At 44.4% G+C, this 27,115-nt stretch overlaps 1 protein-coding gene across 4 annotated transcripts in view; it reads right to left on the bottom strand.

Annotated features, from left to right (window-relative positions):
* Csgalnact1 (chondroitin sulfate N-acetylgalactosaminyltransferase 1) overlaps window positions 1-27,073 on the bottom strand; it is a 316,687-nt gene extending 289,614 nt beyond the window's left edge. For 2 of the 4 annotated variants that reach the window (XM_087901160.1, XM_087901163.1), the window contains exon 1: window positions 26,931-27,011. The gene's annotated coding sequence lies outside the window, so the exon portion shown is untranslated. Of the gene's footprint in view, window positions 1-26,930 lie in introns of all 4 variants that reach the window. The other 2 variants (XM_087901164.1, XM_087901159.1) reach the window with 2 other exon arrangements.
* Between the last annotated feature and the right edge of the window lie 42 nt (window positions 27,074-27,115).

Below are 27,115 nucleotides of genomic sequence, written 5' to 3'. Positions count from 1 at the left end.
CACAATCACCTCCAAGCAAGCAACCTGATTGCTAAAGAGCCTTGGGGTGCAGAATACATTCCTAAAAACCTTACTAAAGAAAATGGTAATTTTCTTCTAGCTACTTCTCTTTTGGTTTTTTGGTTGGTTGGTTGGTTTGATTTGGTTTTTAGTTGATAGACTTCCCAAAGGCAATGAATACAATGTCCTCTCATTTCCTCTCCCAAGACATCCCATGGACATTTCTGCAACAGTATAAGCCTGTCACACTGTGACCTTCAAAATCTACCACTCTGGCAAAGACATCCAAAGGTAGACTTGAAAAGCAAGGCCATTGGGTGTGATAAGCCAAGGAGGGCTGACAAGGCAGAGCTCAGAGCTCACTCTCTGGTTTCCTTCCTTTGCTTGCTTGCTTCTCAGCCATTTGCTTGAAAGTTTGCAGACGGAGCCTTTGAGGGAACTGTTACCTGCTCCGTACTCATTTCACTGCTGCTCAGTTCTCTCCACCACAGAGTTTAAGATCAACAAGTGGAAGCAAAGGAAATCACACGGAACGGCTCTGTGTTAAGCCACCCAGACTCAGAAAGGCCTGACTCATAAAATAGTGTGTTTGCTGACTCCTGAGTGTTCAGGAACAAATGGGGGCAACCTGGGCTGCTGTGGAGATGTCAAGTACCGGATGGCCAGCTAGACTAGAAATAGATTCCATCCAGCTGGGAGAGCCTCAGACCCTGTCACACACATCATAGACTTTCACTCAACCCATTCCAAGCTACAGTATCTGGTTTTCGGAGGCAATCCATAGGATGAAGACTTTGGGAGGAACGAACTGTCCCCCTTCCTGGTCCTCTCTCCCGGCCACACCGAGCAGAATGCTAAGGGAGTCCTAGCTTCACACACTTTGCGTTACTGAGAAGAAAGGGTCGAGTACAGTCCTGTAATGAGCATGGAAACAGATTCCTCTGAATGAATAAATAAAGGGGAATCTGTAGTGTAGATAGAGCAGGAAATTTATAGAATAAGAATGAATGCAACTTGGCGTAATGTAAAAGCATTTCTTGTGTGTGGTATGGAAAATTACTAAGGTGAAATATTAAGAGAACATTTGCCCGCTTGAAGGCTGCCACACCCATCTGGCTGTGCCAGATGGGGGGTGGAGGGGCTGCACCCAGCAACCGTGGTAACGAAGTAATCTTGCCACACAAGAGGGACCCCCACCCTTCTGTGGCCAGTCAATACTGATAACCTAGGACACCTGGTTATCGGAGGGATCACGCAAAGGGCAGTTTCGAACTGACTTAAAAGAGGGGGCTGAAGCAGGACGGTTATCTCACCTCTCACAATGGCCCAGGTATCTGGCCTCGTGGAAAGAGAGATCCTCCAAGCCTGCCTCCCGAAAAGCAGAAATATTAAACGTCTTGCCTAAACATCTAATGCTCTGTCTCCCAAGTACAGAGCTTCATATCCCGAAAACAGACATTTAACGCCTTGCATACCGAATGCAAAGCCTCATTCCCTGAGAGTGGATATTGAAGGTCTGTCTCCCGAGAACAGACAAGATACTCTGCCTTTCTGAACGCTTTGCTATCCCGAGAGCAAAGCTTCTTCTAAGCAGACAGAACGCTTTGCCATCCCAAGAGCAAAGCTTCGTCTTCAAGAGTAGAGAACTAAAAGCCTTGTCTCCCAAAACTCGGTCACCCAAAAAGCTGAGTCCCAAGGCCCTACATTTTGAGATAGACTAACACCAGGCCAGAGACTACACGGTCAAGGATTGAACCAACACCCAATACCAGCCTGGAACAGGACATCAGAACCTTATCTCCCTAGCGTAGACTACGGGGTCAAGAATAGAGCCTCGTGCCAGTGCGGACAGGCACCCTGCCTGAAGAGATTCAAAAAGCCCTTTTTAAGCTGAAGAATACCAGGTCGTATGATGCTAATTAATGTGTGTATGAGATGTTAAGAGAAGAGCATAGATGTGTTAATACATGTTTAGTGTGTGAAATGTTAAGAGATATCTTATAGATAATTGATAAGATTAGGAAATGTTAATGGATAAGTTAAGGTTAAGAAGTGTTTTATAGATAAGTAATGGATAAGTTGTATTAAGGTTAAGAAGTATTTTATGAATAAGTGATACGTTAAATTAAGGTTATGAATTGGTTTATGTATTAGGTTTATTAGGATTAATAATTGTGATATTGAATTGCCTGTGTGTTGCCCATTATCAATCCCCCATGACTATTAAGATTGTAAACCCCATTGATATACTGGATATTGAAGCTGCTAGTAAAGAATCATTATAAAAACAATTCTCTTGCTTGATCTGGTCACTCATCGCTCTCTGGGGAGAAAGGCACAGAGTCCTTATAGATATTACTGGAAAAGAACCTGGAGCTGAAGTCCCCCAGCTCGTAACAAGTCCCGGGAAGAATGTCACAGGCTCCTTAACAACAGAGCACCAGCTCCATCAGTCCAGGAAGCCTCATTTCTTCGTTCCCCCAAATCCTCTCTCCATCAATATAAGGCAGGACACAGAAGGCAGAGAAAATGGACCTGGGAAAGGAAGGATGCTTCAAGATCTAGTTGGCATTTCTCTTTGACTGGTAGCCAAGAACTTCATTGAAACTAACCAAATCAGGGATTACTCCCTTTTCTGAAGAGCACCTCCAACAAGAATGTTACAGCAAGTAGGCCACACTTGCTTAAAGCTGAAATCTGTGTGACCTTGGAGCTGAACAATGTACCTCATAAACCATGGGACAGTTTTATCTACATAGGAGCTCCGTCTAGATAAGGAAAGCCAGCAAACCAGCTCCCATAACATGCAAACTCTGCTTAACCCTTGAACCTGGTTGTAAAAATGTGTTGGGTAAACAATGAGACTTTAAAAGTCATAAAATGCTACAGCTATTGTTAAGACACTTGAGTACATCCCTCTGTCTCAGCACCCACACTAAAAGTGAGTGCTATCTCCTTCTCTTGTCATTATACACTGTGTTCTACTGCTTCCTACTAACTCTCAAAGAAATTCCTTGCTGAAGCATCGTCAACATCCTTGGCTTGGCGTCCCAACTTAATCTGTAATCCCAGCACTTGAGAGGCTACAGCAGGAGGATAACTATGAGTTCAAGGCAAGCCTAGGCTTAAAGAATGAGACCCTTTCATGGCAAAAAAAAAAATGAAATAAATATTCTCACCAGACCAAAAGGCTTCAAAGAAGACAGTCACCTTCTCAGATACAGGTGACTGTATTGGACTGTGTCCCCTGCTGACAAGCAAGAGACATCAGGTTGTAAGCAGGAAGAGGGGGTGGTGTCACCTGTAGCTCCTTCTGCATACAGGGGAGGTAAAGTCCAAATGAAAAATTGCCCATAGGGCTCATAAAACTGATCAGCCATCAAAGTCTTAAAAATCCTGCAGAGTCACTCAAAATGGCGAGACCTGTAACCTCATCATAGCTCCTGATGGCACAGAGGGCAGAAAAGGGACAGCACATTCCTTGAGAAGGAAAAAATAAAATAAAATAAGATAACCTACACTAACGGTCCCCATGCTTCCTTTTTCAAAATCTCACCATCACTACTCTTCCTGAGCCCCAACTTCCTGAACCAACCAAAGGACAATGGTGGCAAGCGCAGAACAAATCCTGGAAGTTAGGTCACATGATCCCCATGCCATTCAAACCTGAAAAAAAAAAAAAACGCAGCTGCTAAGGGAATTCGCACACCTGCACATCCAGCCAAGCTACCAAGAAAGAAACCGCTCACACTGGTTACTGGAAACATTCTGCGGGGTTAAACCTGTGTGTGCTAAGATCAGAGTCGTAATATCTAAGCAGGTTACGATTTGGAATGGACTTTTAAATATAGCCAACTCAAAGATAAGCCAAACAAGTAAAATGTCTATGGTGAGCTCCCAGGCAGGAATAAGTAGGTCACTGTGCTCAGCACGGTGCTGTCTGTTCATTCACGCTAAGTCATGGATGGCTCCCAGTGAACCAAACAGCACAGACCCAAGGACTGGAACAAAATGGTCCCAAATGGTCCCAGACTGTCTTCCTAGAGCCAAGTGTGCTTTAACACTGCCCAGGGGTTTAATCGGCCAGTAACGCTGACATAATTCTCCTGTGTCCCGTCAAGCAGAAATCTTGCAAATCAGAATGCAACCTGCAGGCCAAGCTTCCCCCAGCCATTGCTCCCCAGACTGACTGCTAGCTTTCACCAGCCCTGCTTTCTCTGTCACCAGGACGGCTGGTAAATGTCCAGGGAGCCGAGACAAGAATGACTGGAGGCATTGGGGGAATGGAGAACTAACGCTGATGAGATAGGTCTCCTCCACAGGGGTGTAGAGAGGATCCCCTGTGAGCGTGGTCACAGCCCTTTAAAAACAAGTGAGTGAGGAGCTAAGAGGCAGCTCAGCAGTCATCTGAACACTGGTGCTCTTCCAGAGGACCTGGGTTCGATTCTAAGCACTCCCTGGGTGCCTCACAAGCATCTGTAATTTCAGTTCCAGTGATCCAATGCCCTCCTCTGACTTTGTCAGAGGACTGTATTGTATTGTATTGTATTGCATTGTATTGTATTGTATTCAGAAGGTATTGTATATCTATAGACATACATTCAGGCAAAACATGCAAAAAATGAAGTTAAAAAATTCTTTCATTTGAAAATATGGGTGAGTTTGTTTTGTTTCAAACATGATTTTATTTGTTAATAAATTTGCTTTATTTGGGCTTTTAAAAACATGCTAGATGTATTTTATTAAAATAAAAATGTTTAAAGTTTCTGCTTAAACTTTACTTCTTTTTTAAAGATGTATTTATTATGCACACAGTGCCTTCATGTGTACCTGCATAACAGAAGAGGGTATCAGATCTCATTACAGATGGTTGTGAGCCACCACGTGGTTGCCAGGAATTGAACTCAGGACTTCTGGAAGAGCAGCCAGTGCTTTTAACCTCTGAGTCATAGCAACTATCAGTATTTTCCTGTTCGTATCTGTAATTTTCTATTAAGAGCTCAGCCAGCCAGGGATATATATCTGATATAGACTTTGCCTAGCATGCACAAGGCCTTAAGGTGACTCCCCAAGACCACAAAATGATACATCTAGAAAACAAATTAAAATCAAAAAATAACTGAGCAGTCAGGCTCTATCAAACTCCATCCTGCATCTTAGTTATGGTAGAAGGGGTTTTGATCGCCGTAATGTGAGGGCAGTACATAGGGAACAAGACTGCTTCTGGAACTGTGCATGTTCACCAGATGCTTTCCGACAGTCAGTTCTAAGTTTTCTGGCTTAAAAGAATCAAGTACTGTGAGTGAGCCCTGAAGTAATCCACTCACTGTGCTGACCCGGTTCGTGCGGAGACGCTACGGCTGCTTCGGCCGCCGCAGATGACTAGTGTAATTGCTAATTGTCGTCCTCAAGCCGCCTTTGATGGATGCTTCCTAACAACCAAAACCTGCACTTGAAAACACTGCTTTTAATTTCCTGTTATCTGCAAGGGTGTAGAGTTCTTAACGGGATTCCTGCAACAAAATACATCTATTTAAAATCAATAACTGTCAGCTATGGTGAACGTCATTTATCAGCGGCCGTAAAGCACAGCCCAGAACCAGTGCTGGATTCAAAACCCATCTCTTGGAAACGAGAACATGCAAACAAACTCTGACTCGCTAGTGATTGACCTTTCACTTGATATTAAGTCTTCTCCAGTGTCTGGAAATTTAAAAAGCAGTTGTGCCTCCATGAGACTTCTTTCCTGCACCAACAAGGACTTGTCCCATAGCAGCAGCTTGATGTGTGTGTGCGTGTGTGTGTATGTGCGTGCGTGCGTGCGTGTGTGTGTGTGTGTGTGTGTGTGTGTGTGTACATGTGCATGTGTGTGATGCGGGGTGGGTAATGTGTGGGAGTGGGCATGTGTGTATTTGTGTGAGAGTGTGCAAGTGTGTGAGAGTGTGCATGTGTGCATGCATGGGAGTGTATATCAATGGTGTGTTTGTGTGTGTGATATGTTAAAAGAACAACCAGGTCAAATAGTATTAAAGTTCATAACTTTACAATAAGCCTAGAAAGGAGGACCAAAAAATGCACAAACTTTATGTTTGACAATAGTGATCATATGGGAGCATAATCTAATGACTGTAAACAATGTCACAGGTTTCGCTGGCCGGTTAGCTTTGCCTGTGGAGTGAGCTCCAGGTTAACGAGAGATGTTGTCTCAAACATCAAGGCTGTCCTCTGATCTTAAAATGCATATACATACACCCATGCGTGTATACACACACAATGAAATATTCACTAATGCACTATCCTATAACTTTGATAAAAAATTGCTATTATCAATTCATCCATTTTTAAAGTAAAATAAGTAGCCATCACAAATACATTTTGGAAAAGAGGCAGATAAAATGTAAACTAGGAGCTGGGCGGTGGTGGCGCACACTTTAATCCCAGCACTCGGGAGGCAGAGGCAGAGGCAGACGGATCTCTGTGAGTTCGAGGCCAGCCTGATCTACAAGAGCTAGTTCCAGGACAGGCTCCAAAGCTACAGAGAAACACTGTATCAGGAGGAAAAAAAGGAAATTAGGCGATGTGATGGTTATCCTTTCAAATTGTTCTGTTCCCAAGATACCTCATTCTTCTGCTGTTGGAGACCACTCCAGCAGGGCTGAGAAGGGAAGGGTTGTGAGCATCAGCAGTTAATTGGATAAAGAATAGAAATTTGGGGTAAACAAGTGAACGCTCAACTATTCTTTCAACTCAGAGTTTTGTACTTCGGCTCTGAAATGCTTTCATGACAGACATCAGTGAGTGTGAGATACAGATACATATACTCCTATCTGTATACTTTTAGCCCAGAATTTACCCAAGCACCTTTGCCATTTGGCGCATGCTCCCTGCAGTCTGTTTCCACTCTATGGCCACATCTCTGGCCCACATGCCACCCATTGTCCATGTGAAATTCTGTTTAAGTATAAAAGAGTCCCCATTATTGCCCACTTCAAAACCGTGTGCTTTCCACTAGAAAGAATAAATCAATTCCGTCTCGAGGATAACTACCAAATCAAACCCCATTGTCTCCAGTTCTCAGTTCGGAGGCAGCAGCTGTATGACACGTGGAGCTGGATGCCAATATGGATGATCGCTAACCTCCTCCCACAGTCCCTAAGACAGAATTTTAATCAAAGGGTAACAATGGTGCTGCGCAATGTACTGTGTGTGCTGAACAGCCTACATCCTTCTGCTGACAGAGAAGCATCCTGTGCTAAATTATGCATGCCATTTTATGCACCTGCATGCACGCTGACCTTCAGCAACAATACAATCTGACGCGAGAATTCTACCCAGTGCTTCATTCCTGTGAGCAAGCCCTGAGCTGTATTTGTTGTCACTAATGACCATCAGTTTCAATTTATTTTAATGCACCCGGAAGTTCCTGGGGAGGAACCTCAGCTATCACTCTAACATTCCCTGCAACAGAACCTTGTGCATGCCCCAAATCTGAAGGGCACATGCAAGCCATGCAGGAGGCCTGGATGTCTCTAAATAGTACCTACAGTCCCTTCCACTGGGACACCAGGGACCAGGGTCCATATGCCCAGCCCTGCAATTGCTTCTGGGACCTCACGCTCAGGCGATAGCCTGGGACTTCAGGATTATGACCACCTGAAATCCAGCCTCCAGTGTCCTTTCTAATTCAGTATCAACATTAATTTCTATATCAAACAGTTTTCCCTATCAGAAAGAGATGAAAAGTATCAAAAGTTGCAGGCCCTGCCCCACACAGGAAAGCCTCACCTTGGTACCAACTGTTAAACTAAATGAAATCCGGCCTAAAACTATCCCCACACTGTGAGTCACTGTGCTGCCATGGCAACTTCCTGTTGAAACAACCTGCAGCCCAACTTACGGGTGATTCAACAGCACATAGCTGGGTCCCAGGAACTCATGGCTCCTGAGCTTAAGCCATTTACAGATAACCAAACAATCAGACACCCTGAGCTATAACCACCTAAGCTCTTCCTGAACATCACCTCTCTCTTGCTTTGAGCATTGCTGGGTGGAGCTCTCTGAACTGCCACTGATCCAGGATGATGACTGACTCTGAATAATTCTTTGCTCAGATAAAGCAAACGACCCTCTCTCAATGAGGGTTCCTTTTGACTCAATGCTCGAGAGGTCACAAGGCCATCTGAAAAAGTAAGAAGCACGGAATCTTATTGCCAGTGATTTGGCATACTAGCTAGCCAAAAATGATCTGTACAAAATACGGAGTTACTGAAGTTTCAAAACACACACACACACACACACACACACACACACACACACACACACACATTCTATATATGATAATAATGAATATCTAAATTTGGCATTATTACAGGAAAAATAGGAAGATCTTCAGAGCCCCAAACAATAGGAAGGCAAGAGTCCAATGAGATATTAGAATTGGGTTAGCTACTGGGGCGTGTGCCCCTCTTAGAGCCCAAATATCTCTTTAGTGAGCCGGGTATAGGAGACAGGAGACAATACCTTTCTCACACACTGGGTCTACAGGCTGCCAAAGGGACCCCATGCATAGAACCCTTCCCCAGAGAAGCACTGTTAAGAACTAGGAAAATACAGCTTAAGTGTAAAAAGTAGAATATTGCATAGTTCAACTATGGCTCTGGATATAAAAGTGAGAAGACAACCTCCCTCAATGCCTAGAGAGCTCCTTCCAAGAGCGATGCCTGCCATTGACCCAGTGCCACTCCAAATAGCAAAGATTTTGCTCTGAAGGACATTTGAAAGTCATAATGCAGTTTTCTGCTGCTATAACAAAGAAACCGAGGCTGGGCAGTTGTGAAGGAAAGACAGTCATCTAACTTATGGTTTGGGAGGCTGAAAATTCAAGACTCTGGCGGGCACCTTGTTGGCTGAGCTACAGTGTGGCAGAAGGACAGAAGGGGAAGGGCCACATTAGAAGAACCCACACGTATGTAACTTAAAGGGGAGAGCTTCTTTGGTGCCTAGTTCTAGGGAATATTTAGTCCATCCTGAAGGAAAGGCATGGAGAAGTAGCTGGCTCCGCAGAGACAGGAGCTTAGAGTTGCCCCTTCTCATGGACCGGTGGGTGGGTCAGGAAGCTGATAACGCAGGTCAGAAGTAGGAGATGGTTAGAAGCCTCAAAGCTCACCCCCAATAAACCACTGCTGCCGACCAGGCCAAATATCATAAAACAGCTGCGACCCAAATCACAAGCCTGTGGGGGCAGTTCACATTCAAATCATAGCTTGCTCGCTGCTAACAGACTCTCAATATGAGAACCTTGAGATAATAGATCAGAAGTGTAAATGTCCCAGAATATCTGAAATGTAAGAACGGTGAGTGAGTGAAAACATGTGCATGCGCGCACGCACACACACACACACACACACACACACACACACACACACACAAATGTAGCAGATATGTATGAATGTTCACTATAAAATACAATAGCCCCAATATGTAAATTTTGTAAGACAAAAAAACACTGTTAAGTGATAAACAGTTAGGGATTGTATTTTTTTAATATTCCGTATTGGTTTTTAGGAAGAGGCACCAGGGTGAGGTCAAATGTGACGGCTCACAAGTGTGATCCCAGCGATTGCGAGACAGGAGGACTACTGCCAGCCAGTTCAACTCGAGCCTGGTTCTCATAGCAAATTCCAGGTGAATTGGGCTGTGTGGCAAAACTCTGTCTTACGAAGAAAAGAAAAGGAGGCTGGGGACTGGAGGTGATCCTGGTTAAAAATTAATTTTATCAGCATCAAAAACATGTGGGAAAGATTCTGCAAAATAAACTAAAGAGATGGAGACTAAAACATTTGGCTTGTGGAAACTACAATAACAGAAGGAACTGAGGGAAAAGAAACAGAAGGGGAGGGAATCGAGGGGGAAGGAGAGGAGAAACTGGATCTAGTCCACCCCCTCAATGTAAGTAAATACCCCTGTGAGCCCCGACTTCAGCAGACACTGCTTGAGATAACTAACAAAAGTGTAAATCTCGTACGGTTATTGTCAGGCTATTTTTAAAGGATACTTACTAAAATTAACTGTTAAAATTGCACGGTAGCAGTGTGCTGAGTTAGAAAGTTCAAATACTACTGGCAGTATCAAGGCCTGCCTCCTTGATAAGCAAGGGAAGCTTTAGGAGGCAGCGACATTCTCCAGCCGCTGGGAGGTCATAGGAAGCCGCTGAGGTTGCTGTGTCACCAAATACAGCAAACAGAAAGCTGAGTGTGTAGACTGAACTTCAAAGACGATCACGACCAGAAAGCTTCAGGTCCCGCTCCTGGCCCGGCCGGCTCTATACAGGCCAGCCATTGCATCCTCCTCCCTCCATCCCCATTCCGCAGTTGTCGCACTGGGCCCTCCAGGTGTGGAGAAAGACCTCTTGACAGTGTCATTAAAATGGAATGAAAGAGGTTCCAGACCACCTCTGGTATTTTACACAAGAATCACAGCGTTCAGTTGGGCTCAGGCTTCGTTACAGTGGTCATGTGACTGAACGCCGGGGAATGGGAATGAGGTATAAGCAAAGACACTGGGTAGGGTAATCTAAAGGCCTCCTTGAAAGGAAGACCCTTCCTCCCAACCCCTCTGCTCCCCCACCCCCGTTCTTCTTTCCTCTGTGCCTGGAGTGGGATGTGACCTTAGCAGCTTCCTCGAGTGTTGCTCACACAGGATGTGGGTGTGTTCCTGGGACCTGTCTGAAAAAGTTCTGTTCCTGAATTACTCGGTTACTACTTCTATATAGGAGGGAAATGAATTTTGATTTTACACTATTCCTGCTTCGATAGGAAGGCAGACTTAATCCTCCTCCCTACTGCTAAAGCCTTCAGTCTCTAAACCAGCGCATATTTAAACCAAGTTTCTCTCTTTCCTGTGGGTACTTCTGTAGGGTTTTGGTGGGTGGACTCCTCACTGAGTGCCTCTGACCTACAGTCCTGGGAGTCGACTTTTCTCATTGCACATCCCACCTCCCCCTGTCTTGAAATTTACTTCTCTGCCCTTTTCACACGGAGCCCCTGGGCAGAGGTGATAGTTCCAGGGCTTCTCTATCACCGTACAAGCCAGGTCTGGTTCCAGGAAGTGTGGAACCACGCACGTGAGCACGCACACACACACACACACACACACACACACACACACAGAGAGAGAGAGAGAGATGCACACACACACACACACAGAGATGTGCACACACAAAGAGAGAGAGAATGTGTGTGTGTGTGTGTGTGTGTGTGAGAGAGAGAGAGAGAGATGCACACACACAGAGAGAGAGAGAGATGCACAGAGAGAGAGAGAGAGAGAGATGTGCACACACAATGAGAGAGAGAGAATGTGTGTGTGTGTGTGCGTGTGTGTGTGAGAGAGAGAGAGAGAGAGAGAGAGAGAGAGAGAGAGAGAGAGAGGGAGAGGGAGAGAGAGAGAGAGAGAGAGAGGGAGAGAGAGAGAACATACAGAAGCCCAATGCTTCCCGGCCGTGCCTTTTCTCCACCCACAGAGCACCTCTGGCTCCTGGCCTGAGCACGTGTCCAGAGGGCTTCCTCAAACAGCTTCTTTAGTGAGACAGACCAGCAGGGCTTCATAGCCCAGGCTTCTTCACACAAATTCCGGTACAAATCCTACCTTGCTGCTTCTCATGCCCTCAGAACCTGGAGGATAGCTTTTCCTGGACTCTGAAGCTGGGGTTCACTCTTCCCTCTGAAAAGTCTCCATTTCTGCCTTTCTCACAACTTATTTTAGTAACTTCTCACTGGTCTTCTTAAGGTGTTAGTTACACTTCAGTGGCCTGTCTCAGAAACAACATGGTGTACATCTGTGGTAGAGCGCTAAAGAAAGCCCGGCAAGCAGTTTACAGTATGGAGAGACCTGCTGCCCTTGTAGTGGAGAAATAAGAGGAAGGACGGACATGTGGCCAGAAGCACATGCCCAGCCAGGGCTTGAGAGAGAATGTTCTGGATGCTCGGGAACGTTGACTTTATTATTGTAACTTAATGTGCATGTTACATAATGTGCATGTTACACACACGGATTTGTGATTTATTAATTTAAAAGTAAACAAAATAACAGATGCAAGACAATGCCTAAATTCCACAGCAAAATCACCTGGAAACACTTCTGAGTTCTGTGAGTTGGGCTGCGAACTCAACAGAATGGAAGAAGCGAATAGAAAAGTAGTTGTTCAAGAGGGGTCAAAAGCATCCCTGAATACTTCAGGGAGTGCTCTAGGGCTCTTCTGAGTGTTTTCGGCTCCAGGGCACAGGAAATGCTGTTAGCATGGCTAATGCGCTTAATTGCCTGAGGGAGAAGCAAACTTAACACTTGACCCTTAGACTCTGCCAGGAAAAGCAGGGAGCCTTGTGAGCAGACCAGGGGTCTTGACTGGCAGCCCCAGATGTGCCTGTCCTGGGCAGGTCCCACTAGTCTCCCCAACTCCAGGGACCTGAGTCAGTCTGTTAGATTCTATGGTAATTTTAAAATTGCCAGAGCAACCCTCAGATTCTGATCCAGTTCCTTACAGAGCTTGGATATGAGAGAAGAAAGTGCTACCTCCGAGGGTCTCACGGGTTTCGTCAGGAAAGCCACGGCGGCCTTGTTCTAACAGACAAGAAGAGAGCTAGTACGTTGGGTTCACTTATCCCACTGATCCTCACAGCCACCTCGAACCTATCAGCAGATAAAGAGAAGCAGCCGCCAATATTTAAAGGCTGGCTCCACCTTAAAAGGCGTTACACTTCTTTGGGCCTCAGTTTCCCCACTGAAAAGAGGAGATGATGAAGAAGTTGCTGTGGAACGACTTATGCCCCAATAGCATTGAGACAGCGCCTGGCACACAGCAGACTAAACATAAATGTTTGCTGTTTCCCCTGCTTTACAGAGAAAAGAATGGGAGCAGGGTGGCAGGGCAGAGTGGCGAAGGAATAGATTCGTGGTTGGTAAACGGTATCTGGTGTAACCCAGACACATTACACCTCAGAGCTCCCGTGCTTCTGGATCAAACTGGATAAACTGGCAGGTGTTGTCAAGTGGATCCTCTTCAATCTCAGGTTAGATATGCAGAACTAGTAAGTGTGCTTGAAGGCTGCAAATATCAAGCAAGACACTGAGATTTTTGTCACGGAAGCGCAGTTCCCAGCTGAGCCCTGACACTGCCCAGATGCGGCCAGCACTCTCTGGGATCACTGCCTGACAGCTGTTGCAGTTCATTTAACTGGCTGGAGGACACTGAGACTCTCCAAGGCTGCACTTGGGTTTTGAGTCATTGAGTTCCGGTTCCCAGCAATCTGCCAATTAACAATACAAAATGCAAATTCTTCTGTAAATCCAGAGAAATTCAAATGATATGGACCCTGTCTTCAGCTGACTGTAGGCAGTAATCCTGCCCTCAAGAACTTTCCAGGCTCCCCAGGCTACCGAGTAAAGGGCTGGGAAGTGGAAAGATTCTTCCTATTATCCTTTGCCAAGGACCTCCCTGCTGAAAGTGCAGGTATACAGGGCTCCGGGTCTGTTTCTATCCCCATCACTCATGAGGACCTCAGTGCGCCATCCTCCGAGCATTCATGTCTCCATTAGTGAAGTAGAATTTTCAAATCTTTGAGATTCGTGTTCATATTTTACTTTGGAGCCAAATTTTATTTTTATCTGACCACATTCAAAATCAACTGGAAATAAAATTTCACTTTAAAGAGACATGCACACTGATTCCCATAATTCCTAAGTGGAACATAATATTGCTGTCGTTTGTAATGGTGACAGCGTACAGGCACTTTCAAAAAACCCCAGCATGCACTGGGACCACTGAGAGGGAAGCTATTAGCCTGATAACCAGACATTACAGGAAACTTGTGACTTAAAAGCTTTTCTCTGAGAGAATAGCAAGGCAGAAGCTGGGCCCGATCTGCTTCAGACCAATCAGCTTCATATTACGCGCATGTGTGCACCTGAATATATATATATGCAGAGATTCACAGAAGACTACGGCTATTTTTTTGAATTTTAAATAAGAAATGAGAGCCAGGTGTGTTGACACAAGTCTATGAGCCCAGCAGTCAAGAGGAAAAGCAGGAAGATCAGGAGTTCAATGTCATCCTTGGCTATATAGCAGTTTCAAGGCCTAATTAATTAACTAATTAATCAATTAATTAATGGACTGGAAGACGGCCCAGGAGACGAAGTGTTTTATATGCAAGGAAGCGGACTCAAGTTAGGCCCCCCAGAAACCATGTAAAATCCAGGTGGATATGGCAGCTGCCTGAAGTCCCAGCTAAGGGGAGGCAGAAATAGGAAATTCCTAGAGTAAGTGGACTAGCCAAAGTAGCCAAAAATGGTGAGTTCCAGGTTCAGAAAAGACTCTGTCTCAGCATATTATAAAGTGAAGAACAATTGAAAAAGACACCTGAAATCAACCTTAGGTCTCCACAGGCACATGCACACACCTGCCTACACACGCGCAAATGCGCACTTACACATGCATACCCCAACACACATACATGCACAAAAAATATTAATAATAAATATTACAATAAAAAAGTAAATGAACAATGAAAAGATGCCTTGTGCTTGTGTTGTGGCACTTGGCTATCATGCACAAAGCCCAGGGTTCAATCATGAGGATTGAACAGAGAGAGAACAAGAGCGAGAGATCAGTGCACTGGAGCTCTTGTTAGGGGTGAACAAAAGGTCCACAATTCAGCAGACTGAGCTATGTGTCACAGGTAATGACTGAGCTATTATTCTGAATGATAATTCCAGGCTTGCACTGAACACTTTGCCTAATTAGACTTCACACGAGGAAAAAATGTTTTAATATTTAACAAGTATAATGGTGCAATCAATGTACACAAATCAGGCCTGATAAGGAATATTGCTTCTTAAAGAGAAAGACAGATGGTCATGGGAAAAGGTACAGTCATTAAATGTAAAATCTCGTAGGATCCAACTGTGAACACCAGCCACATACTTTAAAATTGCTTCACCCACCAACACTCGAGGCATTGTTTAGTCCAGTCCTCATGTTCTGTCAACTACAGAACCACCCACGCCATGGATTTAATAAAGTAACTTGATTCAAAGAGATTTGTCCTTGCTGTTTCTCAAAGCTGTCTGTTGTAAGCCACTTTTGCTGATGTCACAGTCCCAGAGAGGCAAGACGTCCAACAACTCTCTTATAATCACTTCAGTTAAGTAATTAGCCCTCCTTTTTTATTACCTTCAAGAGCACTTAATGTGTTGGAAGCCTTCTTGACTGTATTAGATCCAGCCTGTCACACGTTGATGAATACATAGTTTGCTTATAGGTAACTCTTAAGGAAACACACAGCCAGAGATGTGGTGAAAATAGGCATAGTTACAGACTGTGCATATAATAAAAGACTTATAAGCACGGTTTTCTGTTTTGTTTCCCCAAGTCAGCTCTACATCACATACAGGGTCCTAGAGAGTCATTTGCTTATTCACGAACACGGTTTCTTACTAACCCTATCTATCGATGATGGAATTGCCACATTTGTTGACCTGTAACATATTTATTGATAGCCTCATGTATGTCCATGTGTGCTGACTGTACCATAGTCATTGGAATATATCAAAAATGGGCTGGAGAGCTGAACTATGCTCCCTCCACCCAGAAATCTACAGGCTGCTCTAAGATGACATAAAAGCAACTAAAATATTCACAATCCTATAGGTTAGTTGTTTAATTTGCTTTGGTTTTTGACAAGGTCTCATCAACCTATGTTAACCTTGACCCCACCGTAGCTGATGCTGACCTTGAACTCTCGATCCTCTTGCCTATACCTCCCTCGTGTTGGAATTACTAACATGCAACAGCATCTCTAGTTTTATCCAGGGGCAAAACTCAGGGCTTCGTGTATGCCGGGCAAGTACTGTGCTAACTGAGCTACATCCCCAGCCCAAAGATTATGCTTTCACTTGCTAAGTACAGGAAACTAGAGGTCAAATCTCTCCAGGCAGATGTGTTCACATCTAGGTGTTGCCTACACAGTGATCAGACCCAACCATCAGAAACAGTTTTTCCAATGGTAAATGAATTCTATAAAAAGTGTTTCAGTAGTATTTGGGTTAAAGGAGATGTCTCTGCTCATCCTGCACTCCATACTTCAGGAGAAAAATGAGACTTGTTTTTAATTGAGAAGCCAATATGGAAGCCCTGACAAACCCTAGTGACACACATCCTACGTCTTTCCATATGTGTGTCCCATGTTCACCCCCAAACAACTCCTCAGAACTATTCTTAGAAATAAAATCTATTTTCAGAAAGATCATGGGTTTGCAATTCAGAGAACAAAGGGTTTCACATTTAAACCAACTAGCTAACGTTGGACCAATGAAACTAACATCACTTTAGAGAGAAAGAGAGACAGTAAAGAGAAAGGGTATGAAGGGTGGGTGTGGTAATTTTAACGTATTTAAAGCACACACACATACACACACACACACACACACACACACACACACACACACGGATATGACTATTGTGACTATAGGCACCTTGTGAAGCCAAAGGTTTATATTGGTTTTCTTCCCCTATTTCTCCTCATCTTATTATTATTTTGTTAAGACAGGTTCTCTCACTGAAACTGGAATCCTTCGGTTTCTAAATATGGGGTTTAGCAGTTTGTCAGAACTTGCTGGATTACAAAGATCTGCCTGCCTCCCTGGTCCATCACCCAGTGCTGAGTTACAAGTGCCCATGCTTGGGTTTACATAAATGCTGGGAGTTGAACTCGTGGTTACTAAGCAGCACTTTACTAACTGAGCTGTTGCCTCAGCCTCTCATTTCCATTTCTGATGTTGTAAAATTGGCAAGAAACGAAAACAGATTCCTGTGTTCTGGATGCAGATACTGAGTGCTTACAATCCAAGAGAAGACATTCTATGTGGCACTAAGCCCCGCCTTTGTCCAACTTCACTCCCTGACCTCCTAAGGCCAGAATCCCTCATTTGTTCATCTGTGTCTGCACCAAAATGCCAAGCACACAGTAGGAGTCTGTCCTGGGGTTCTGAGAGACTTGAGGGCAGACAGTTAGCTCTGTCTGTTGCATTATCATAGCGGCACCTAGAATTACCTCTCAACAGCCACCGTGCTGAATAATGCTGCATTCTCGCCATTAACAGCATGATGGAAGCAAACCACTTGGGGCTGTTCCTAACAAGCTGAGTCATCTTAGCTTAGTCCTTCCTGGCTTTCTGTGATTCCACAGTGATAGTCTGCAGACTCTCGCCAATGAGCTGAGACTTCTGCCACAAACTGACAAAAAACAACGATCTCAGAAATACTGTTCTTTCCCTGGGTATAGTTTTGCTGACCAATGGTCTTCTCAATATTTCTAGCTTCAAGGATACTGCTTTGTGGATTCTGCCAGCCCTCCAGAAGAAAAACAACTTTCTTTTGAAAGCACAGTGTGGCCATTCTAAATATTTCTAATCCACATGAAGTTACTGAATGAACAAAGCCAAATTCATTTAAGCTCACTCTACTCAAGCCCTACCTTTCATTTTTTGGTGATTAAGAACAGCTACAGTCCCTGGCCATTTGCACTGTCATGTAACCCCAAGAACAGACAACACATCTCCATGCCCTTTTTAGCCCAAGCCCAGCCAGTACCACATCAAACACATATGTTCTCATGCCCTCAGGCAAACAGATTTACAAACCACTCATGCCTACCTCCCTACCGCACCTCTCTAGTTAAAAACACAAATATTCTCTTGCTATCTTTGACCACCAATAGAATTCAACATTTTGAAATGATGAGCAGGGGTTGGAGAGATGCAGCCCTAGCTCTCAATGAGCAAAGAAATTCTACATTTGGTTCATGAGATTACCGAATGCTAACCTATGTACACAGGTTACCAAAAGGCATTGTGAGTAATCTGAGTTACTGATGTCCATGCCAGTCTGGGGACCGATAGGAGATGGTAGAAATCCACTGTTGAACAGAAAGCCCTGGGCCCACTGCCCTCAATCAAAAACTAAAGCTGCCTCACATACTGTGATAGTCAATATTGACTGTCAACTTGACAGGTCTTAAAATCAACCACCAGGATAACATTCCTCTAGGTATATCTGTGAGGATGTTCCAGAAAATTTAATTTAGTAGGAAAGACCCCTGAATGTTGCCAGTAGCATTCTAGGTATTGTGGTCCCAAAGTGAATAAAAAGGAGAAACAGACTGAGCATCAGCATCATGATCCTTCATCCCCTGACTGTAGGTGACCAGACACCACGTATGACCACCACTGTGTCTTCCTCAGTCACCACGTACACCACCAGTGCGTCTTCCCAACCATGATGGACTCTTCTTCCAAAGTATGAGTCAAAAGAAATCCTCTTCCTTCCTTGGTCTGCTTTATATAGTATATTGTCATAATAACTAATGCTGGAACCCAGTCTGGTTTTCTGGATTTCACTTATCACAGTGGCCTATGCCCAATGGAAATCCAAACACATATCGGGTTCTGACCGTCTAAGAACTGAAGACAAGTAGAAAATTATTCAAGACCAGAATTTAGAGACTCAAGGTCCATAGCAAACACAGTAGTCTCCTTCTGGTCTCCTAAATCTCCTCCAAAGTGAAACAAGACAATGACTCCTTTCTCATCCATGGATGAAGTACCTGCCTCGCAGAACGGACGTTCCCTACTTCTCTCTAATGAGCAAACCCCCAGTATGAAAGCCATGATAGCTGATTCGTAATCTAAATGAGAAACTAGAATCTAAAGAATCAATTTGCCTAAAATCACACAAAGAAGCAGTGCAGATTGGAGCTTTGGCCAACGCGTTCCACCTTCCAAAGCCACCGTGTTAAGGACACGGCTTCTTCATTTCAGACACTGTCCCCATATTTTCTGACTGTCATGGGCCTCCGTGTGTCTTTATTGAAACAATCTTCCCCAATCCATGGGCGCTAACTTGGATTTCACTTTAAGGACTATTCGGTTTTTTTTAAAGCTTTCCCTCTGTTGTGTTTTTAAAGCTGGCTCGTAGCTTTCATTTTAATATGCTCTATGAATCCCATAAAATGGTATTTTGAAAATTATAGTAAGTTACTTTAAATAAATGGTTCTCCAACCCTACCCTGCATTTATTTTTCTCTGCTTTTTTTAAAACCCCTGACTCCAGCTTCGCTCGCACCTGGGCAGGTCCTGTTTTCTTACTCACAGAAGGGTCGGTTTGTGCCTATGTGCCGTCACACAATAAATAACTCAAGGCCTCCTTCTCCGTAGCTGAATGAGTCGGTCCTGAACTGTAGTGATTCAGGAAAACTCACATTCCTGCCCCACCACACACAGCATCTACTCTGCACACCAAACAACGCTGCTCATTATCAGAAAACCACCAGGCACATCTTGGTAAAACCCACCCTGGTCTACAACACAGCCCACTATACAGGCCGTGCCAAGAAGACACACCCAGCGGCCCCTGTGGTTCTGGCTCCCTGCCACACAGTGAAACAGACATGGGTGTCTTTAACCAAATCCCCAAATGGAAAAAAGGAAGAAAAAAAAGCCCAGAAGGCTCATTTCTTCTGTGATATCAACTAACCCTTGAAATATCAAGTGGGAATTGGTAAAGAGCTAACAATTTTGATTTAGCTCCTTGCTGGCAGAAGATGCACCACCGTGGAAAAGCCCTGCAGTCAGAGCCTAGGGATCTAGACATATCTATTCGTCAATACGCCAAGCTGGGTGCAGAAGGGCTCCCATTCTCTACTGAGTTTCTGGACAGAGCCTGTGTGTAAGCTCTGTAAGCCAGAATCATCAAGTCAGCCCCAGGACTCTCGGGAACGAGATGCTAAGAGTCAGTCTTGCTCACCCCCAAATCCTGAACATTTTCTGCTTAGCCTGCCTTGAACCTCATTTCTAACTTGTTCCAATTTCCCTAAATACCCTCTCCTTTACCCTCAAGTCCCAGCCTTATTCTACATCATGGGCATCTGCACTAGGCACTAAGCTGTCATGGGCTGCTAGAACCTCTTCTGGTCAGCTCAGAAAGTGCCAGTACGGGCTCGGGACCCTAGGGCAATGCCAGTTCACAGAACACTATTGCCAAGTCTGTCCAAGGTTCATGAGGGAGAACAGAAAGGAACATGTTTGTCAAGAGTTGATCACATTCTATTTTGGATCTCAGATATCATTATTTTTTTTGGATTTCAGATATCATTATTTTTATGCTTCCCTGACCAGTCAGGACAAGATGAAAAAAAAAAGGATGGGAGACCATAAGAGGAGTTAGTTAAGGAGGAAAAGTAGGGAGGTACTGTCATTGGTACCAGCTACTGACAGCGGCATGGCATTTTATCTGAGATTTCAGGTAATTCTTGCAAAGTCCAAAATGCTTTGTCCCCATTATGCATGCAAAAACCAGGTAAGGAAACTAAGAGATGGGGGGTCCAGACACCCCAGTCAAGAGGAGATACAGCTGGGCTCACAAACCCAGCACTGCTAAGCTCCAAGGCATAAAACACACCCTCTTCCTGCATTGTCACCCCTGCTTTTTAGTCCTTGACTTATCTATTGGGAAGCCTTTGCATACCGTGAGTATGAGCACTTTGCCCAATGAACACGTGAGTGGCTGGCTCCAGCGTTCACACCTTTACATTCTGCAACCCATATGCTTGATTATATCCATGTATTCTTCTTACTACTTGCCTGCAAAGCACCTTGACAAGAAGTTAACCATCAGCTGAGTGGAGGTGTTGACATCTTTAATCCTGGCACTGGGGAGGCAGAGGCAATTGGACCTCAGAGTTTGAGGCCAGCCTGGTCTACAGAACAGGTTCCAGAATAGCCAGAGTTATACAGAGAAATCAAAACCTTGTCTCAAAAACCAAAACAAAACAAACAACAACAACAAAAAAAACAAAGAAAAGAAGAAAGGAAGGAAGGAGAAAAAGAAAGAGAGACAGAGGGAGATAAAGAGAAAGGAGAGAGAGAGAAAAGCTCATCACAATATACGCTGAGCTACTAGAAAAAAAAATATCCTGGATGTAAAACATAAATAGAAGGTGCTGCCGTAGGCTCTCTGATAGAGCTGCACTTGTTATCTTGCTCTATCCTGCCCAGAAATGGGTATCAGTACAATAACCTAATGATAATCAATGTCCTAGAGTTTTCTCGGGCCTCAGAACCCTAAAACATTTTCCCATTTGCCAATTCAAGGAGCTTATGCTTGGGAAAAAATAAAAAATAAATAAATAAAGCAACAGAAGCTGGGAGAATAGCTTAGCCAATAAAAAGCTTGCCTACTTGGTCAATAAAAAAGCATGAGGATCTTATGCTGCTCCCCCGCATCCACAGAGCATGTAGGTTGTAGGGGTGTATGGTGTGCACTTGTAACCCTGGTAATGGGGAGACAGAGACAACTGAATCCCCAGCCTAGCCAGTGGTGGATGGTTTCTAAGAAATAACACCTTAACTTGACCTCTGACCTACACACAGGCGTGCATTTGCACACACACCCCACATACACACAGGGAAGAGGGACTAGGAACAGCAGAGGTTCTGGGCTGGAACCAGGCAGATGTAGATTAAGGCCCAGCTCTACCATCCAACTTTACACAACCTCAGTTCTCTCATCTGTAAAGTGCAAATAATAACAGTGCACATACCCCAAAGTGGCTGTGCAAACCGAAAGGAGCATCTCACGTCCCTACTTAACACCACCTTGGCCAGTCTTAGGATGGAAAGAACTACCCTGTACTGAAATGTGGTGAGAAGTATCTGACTTTGCAAGCGATCTCAGAGGTACTAAATTCACTGAGTCTTCATCGGAGTATTTCAATGTCTAAAGAGATCTTGATCTACACAAATAAGCAGCCCAGGCAATAATTATAAAACACCTGGAGAGATACACACATATGCACATATGTAACCTGGTAGGCATTCTTCTCAACACTTCTCCAGACAACACTCCCTTCCCAGCAGGAAGGTAAGTGTCTCTGAACTCTAATGAGCTATGTGTTTAGCAGGCTTAACAACCTGGCCCAGGATGGTCAATCACACATCAAAGAAGCATGCAGAGCTAAGTTCTACAAGGACAGCTCATGGGCTAACAGCAGCACCACTAAAATGTACTGGCCAACTTAGTAGCAAGTCCCTAAACAAGCTGTGGTGGAGCTTGCCTGAAATCCCAGCATTCTGGAGGCTAGGAAGTTCAAGGTCAGTTTCAGCTGTACTAGGAGTCTATTGCTTTATTAAGAACACTTTATTAAGTATCTAACAAAGGAGAGACAAGAAAAAGTCACTTTTGAGGGTCCACAGGGCCTTTGTTTCAGAAACAGAATAGATGATGTTCCCAAAACCATTGATGAAGATTGTTAAATTAATCTATGCCTTGGGAATACAAAACTCAAGGCTGTCCCAGAGTTCAGTATTAGACAGACAGCTTACACCTACCTCCTGGGCTTCCTGCTTCCCCCTTCGCCAACTCCACACATCTTTGGTGCGTGAAAATAAAGCAAAGGAGCAGACGTGACCCCAGGATAACCAAATGTTTGGTTTTTGCATTGGCAAAAAGCAACAGAAATCATCTGTGCCGCCTGTGCTAAGTGATAAGCTCAAAAAATCCTAGCTCACAGTTGTCATTTCCATACAGGTGGAACCTCCCAAGCCAGGTCCCTATAAATGACCCCCAGGTATAAAGAACCATTCATTTCCTGAACCTCCGGCAGGCATCCATAATCTTTGTCAGCTCAGGGCTCTTGCCCAATCTAAATCACAGCTCTGCAGCAAGCTGTATGTCTGTCATTTTGGCTGAGGCTCAGCTTCCGCCTTGGGAAGAGGAAGGAGAGGCTGAGGGGTGCCAAGCTCAGCCCTAGCTGGAGGTTAAAAATCTCTTCCGGTTCTAGCAAAGCATACCTTTGTACAAACAGGATCTGCACAGCGCTTTGATATGCCAGAACCCTGAAAGCAATCCAAAGAATTCAGCCTAATGGGAGGGTGGTGTAAGAAAAATTATCTGTGGCCTTCATGATAAAAGTTAGTCCTCTTATTTTGTTCCTCGGCAATGGACTAGCCTAGATCTCCATAGAGAAACAAAAACAATCAGATTTTTTTCTTTTTGAATCACACCAAAATCAGAACTGGATGTCTGAAATGTTTCTGAACTCAGAAAGGTTCTATAAGTAAGAAGAGAAACCCCTTTGGAAGGTTTGGGGACTCAGTGTGTTGGATTTCTTTACCTTAGCTGACTTTCTGTGTAGAATAAATTTCTTTAGCTTCCCAAAATAAACTAAAGCGCACTGGAAACCTGAAGCTATTCTTATTTATTTGCGAATACTATGGTTCTATTGGGGTGATACGGCCGGTTTGCACAGACTGTCAGTGTTTCTTCTCCCGAATAATGAGTTATGTCTAGGAAATAAACACACCTTGAAGATGTTCAACAAATATTCTTAAGCCTGACTAACTTCACTAAAATCAGAATTTACAAGTAAAGGAGCTTTCCAAAGCTCATAGCGAGGTAGGTGGGGAGGGCCACTGGAGATCTGAGGCCAGCCTGCTCCAAAGGAGGCCCGACTTTAGACAAAACTTCTCCACAAAAGAAAGATACCGCCTAATGCTGCATAGTAGGTACAACAAAACATTTTAAGGGTAAAATTTAGTGCAGCTCCAAAAAGGAAAACAAATGCAGAGAAGAGGGGCTTCAACTGGCTATATAAAACCCTTTGAGAAGCAATTCATATTATTACAGTGCATTACATATGTATATGTAGCAGATTTACATAGTGTCACAAGTATCTATTTAGGAGAAAAAAAGCTATTTTAAGTACATTAAAAGATTAAGAAAATATCCACCGAAAACAGATGAACCGACACACATACACACACACATGTACACAAAGAACATTAAGATTTTACATCTGAATCACGTATTTAATTTCTAAATTTCATATTTGAACATTATGATACATAAAGTAAAAAGTTCAATATTTCAGTCTCTAAACTCGTTTTTAAACCCCACTGAATCCATCAAAGGGAGCTTTCATTTATTTTCAGGCCTTTGTCAATGGTTTTTGTAAATGTGTTCTTTCCTAGTGAAGGAAGCTCAATTCTCTGCTCTCTGAAAGGACAGAAGGCTGGGAACCAATGCTATGCAGGGTGCTCCAGTGTGCAGAGGAGGCCCCTAGTGGTGGAGCCACTGCTAGACCTCGGCTTTTACAAGTTTTATAAAACCACTTTATCATGAGGCCAAAATCAATAGGTAATAAAGTCTACCTGATCTCAGCCTCTTTAGGACCTCTGTTAGCCTTAATATATGGTAGGGCTGTAATTCACAATCCCAAGATCCTTTCATCAGAAATACAAAAGGATGGATGTGACCTGAAGAATAACTTTATTACACCGTGAATTCCAAACCAACAAACCCTTAAGTCCTTACTGCTTGCCAATATGGAGTGGAATGGGACAAGGGAAGCCGGAGAAACAGCAGCCATGCACAGCATACTGTTTCTGCTTTTCAGTATGGTATCATCATCAAGCACAGAACTGGGAAACAGGAAGACTGGATTCTCAACCAAGAGACACCCCTGAAGCGGTGCCTACCAGCATCCTCCACAGTGACAACTCCTAGGTTCAAACAGACAAGTAGGGAAACATCCAATGACCTTCAGTGGGCAACAGCCTCACGAATGTATGTATGTATGGATGGATGGGAAAAGGTCGCATAAGAGAACGAATTACAAATTCTAAAGACTTTAAGAGCTAAAGCATATCTAAAAAGTATTTAAGAAAGACAAGAGAGAGCATTCAGGAGAGGATCTACTGTGTTCTGAGCACGTCGAAAGAACGTTATTTAATTCTACAAGTTTCTCTATCAAGTGAGGAGGATTGCAACCATTTTGCACATTAGAATTCTGGTATTGGAAAGAGCAAGTGACTTGCCCAGGGTCGTGTGTTTAAAAAGCAGGACAAGCCTCTTGGATGACAGCTTTCTGGAATGGCAAAGCATAATCTCAGTCATGTAAATGGGTGAGTGTTGTGTGGTATCTTGATTACATTCTGACAATAAAGTTTGTTTTGAAACAGAGGGCAGAGCTAGCCACTAGCTGACCAAAATTGACCATAGAGGTCTTGGAGGACCGAGAAAGTAAGGTGGGGCTCAGAGAGGCTCTTGGTCTTTTTGGATAGAGGAACAAAAGAGGTAGGAGGCCATCACAGGTGGCTGCCCCACTGCTTCTCTGGCCTTCCAGGCTCTTAACCTGATATCTGACTCCTGATTTTTTATTGATAAAGAATAATTAGATAAATGCTTCAGATGAATCAAAAAATTGGATATTTTCTTTGAAGCTCATTAATATGGTTTATAACTAGACATATGAGACCTGAGACAGAAATATGGAGAAAATGAAAGTAGTATTGCATGATCCTGACCTGGTGGTTGCATGCCTGCAATCTGAACACTTGCCAAGCAGAGGTAGACAGATTTGATTTCTAGGCTAGCCTGGTCTATAGAGTGAGCTCCAGGACTGCCAAAGCAACAAAAAGAAACAATGTCTCTGGGGGAAAATTTGCTTGATTTGTAGTGGCAGCAGGTGTGTCCTAATCTGCAAAATCCAAGCTTGACCATTGCACCACATTGAAAAACTTAATCACACACACATACACAAAAAACAAAAACAAAAACAAAAACCCTTAGCGTTTTAAATAAATTCATGATTTTGTCTTGGGCTGCATTAACAGCTGTTATTCACCCTATTACCCTCCATAAACTGCAGTTTGGACACACCCAATAGGTAGCTCAATAAAGAAGAAATGTTTATACATTTATTAAGTTCCTATACTGGATATGGCCCATCTCACATTTTCCCAGAATTGGCACTTCCTGGAAGCTCAACGCATGATCCCTCGATGGGAGTAATCATTCTCCTGGTAACTCGGGTGACCTTTTATGCCAAGGGCACCAGTTACCCTCTGTCTTTATGCCTTTATTTCCACGTTTGAAAGATTCCTTTCCATGTGGCCAAACCCCAGAGTTTATTAATGCTCGCAGCTCACAATAATTGGGACTCTCTTTTATGAAAAGTGTTAACACAATCCAAGAAACCTCGTAGAACTATGAGGATTTACTAGACATTTAACTTCCTTATAAACGGGACTGTAGTTAGTTATCTTTGATGACATTGAACTGACAACTGTGCCAAGACGTTGCAATCAGAATAAAAATGGAGTTTGCAAAATACAGTCATCCTATTATTCATTACCGTTTCATTTTTAGCATCCACCGAGGCTCCATGTCTGCCCATGTACAGTACTGTTAATGTCTTTTCCTCTATAACTTCAAAATCACTGACGACAGGGGTACAGGTGCAGGAAGTGTGGCGGAAACAAACAACTTTGCCTTTGCCCAGCACAGCCTTCCTTTTCCTCCGGCCTTCAGAATTCCCCACTGCACCCCAAGACGATGTCCTAGGAGAACTTCTCTGGGTCACACTCAGATAGTGGAGACCCTAGGGTCCAGAGTCACCATTACACTGCTACAATGCAGGAAAGCTTGCTGCCCACGGACCACCCTTTCCATCACAGCAAAAAATAATCCGGGAACAGCAAACTAGGGGCGCCAACACGTGCCAAAGCTACTTTGCAAAGGGGTTCTGTATAGTTAGCCAGTAGCTCCGGACTCAAAAAGCGCTGGGGAAGCCGCGCTGGCAACGGGGCGCGGCACTGGAGACCCTGGCTCGCACGGAACCGCACTCGCGGTCCATGTAGAGGCACCGAGCACCATCCACAGCGACTGTGATCGCGGAGTCCTCGACCCTGGAAGACCAGCCGTGGGGTTGTCCTCCCGAGCGGGCAGTGTCGCTGATCTGAGCGGGCAGGCAAGGGGCAGCCACACAGCCGCACCAGCCGGCCACGCCCGGCCCGCACTCGGGCAAGGGACCCTTACTTACCCCAGGCAGCCTTGCTGACAGCCGGGGGTCCCTCCGCTGCGCTGCTCCCGCCTCTGCCGTCGGCCGAGGGCTCGGCTCCACCTCCAGCTCCGGCAGCCACGGAGTCTCCAGGGATTGGGGGGCGGGGAGGGGCAGCGCCGGCTGCACAGCAGCCGAGCACAGAGCCCGCCTCAGGGTGGGAGCCC

The sequence above is a fragment of the Myodes glareolus genome, chromosome 23 (assembly GCF_982192425.1).
Source record: "Myodes glareolus chromosome 23, mMyoGla1.1, whole genome shotgun sequence".
Classification (NCBI taxonomy): Eukaryota; Metazoa; Chordata; class Mammalia; order Rodentia; family Cricetidae; genus Myodes; species Myodes glareolus.
Note: the sequence above shows the minus strand (reverse complement) of the source record. Positions and strands in the feature narration are given on the sequence as shown.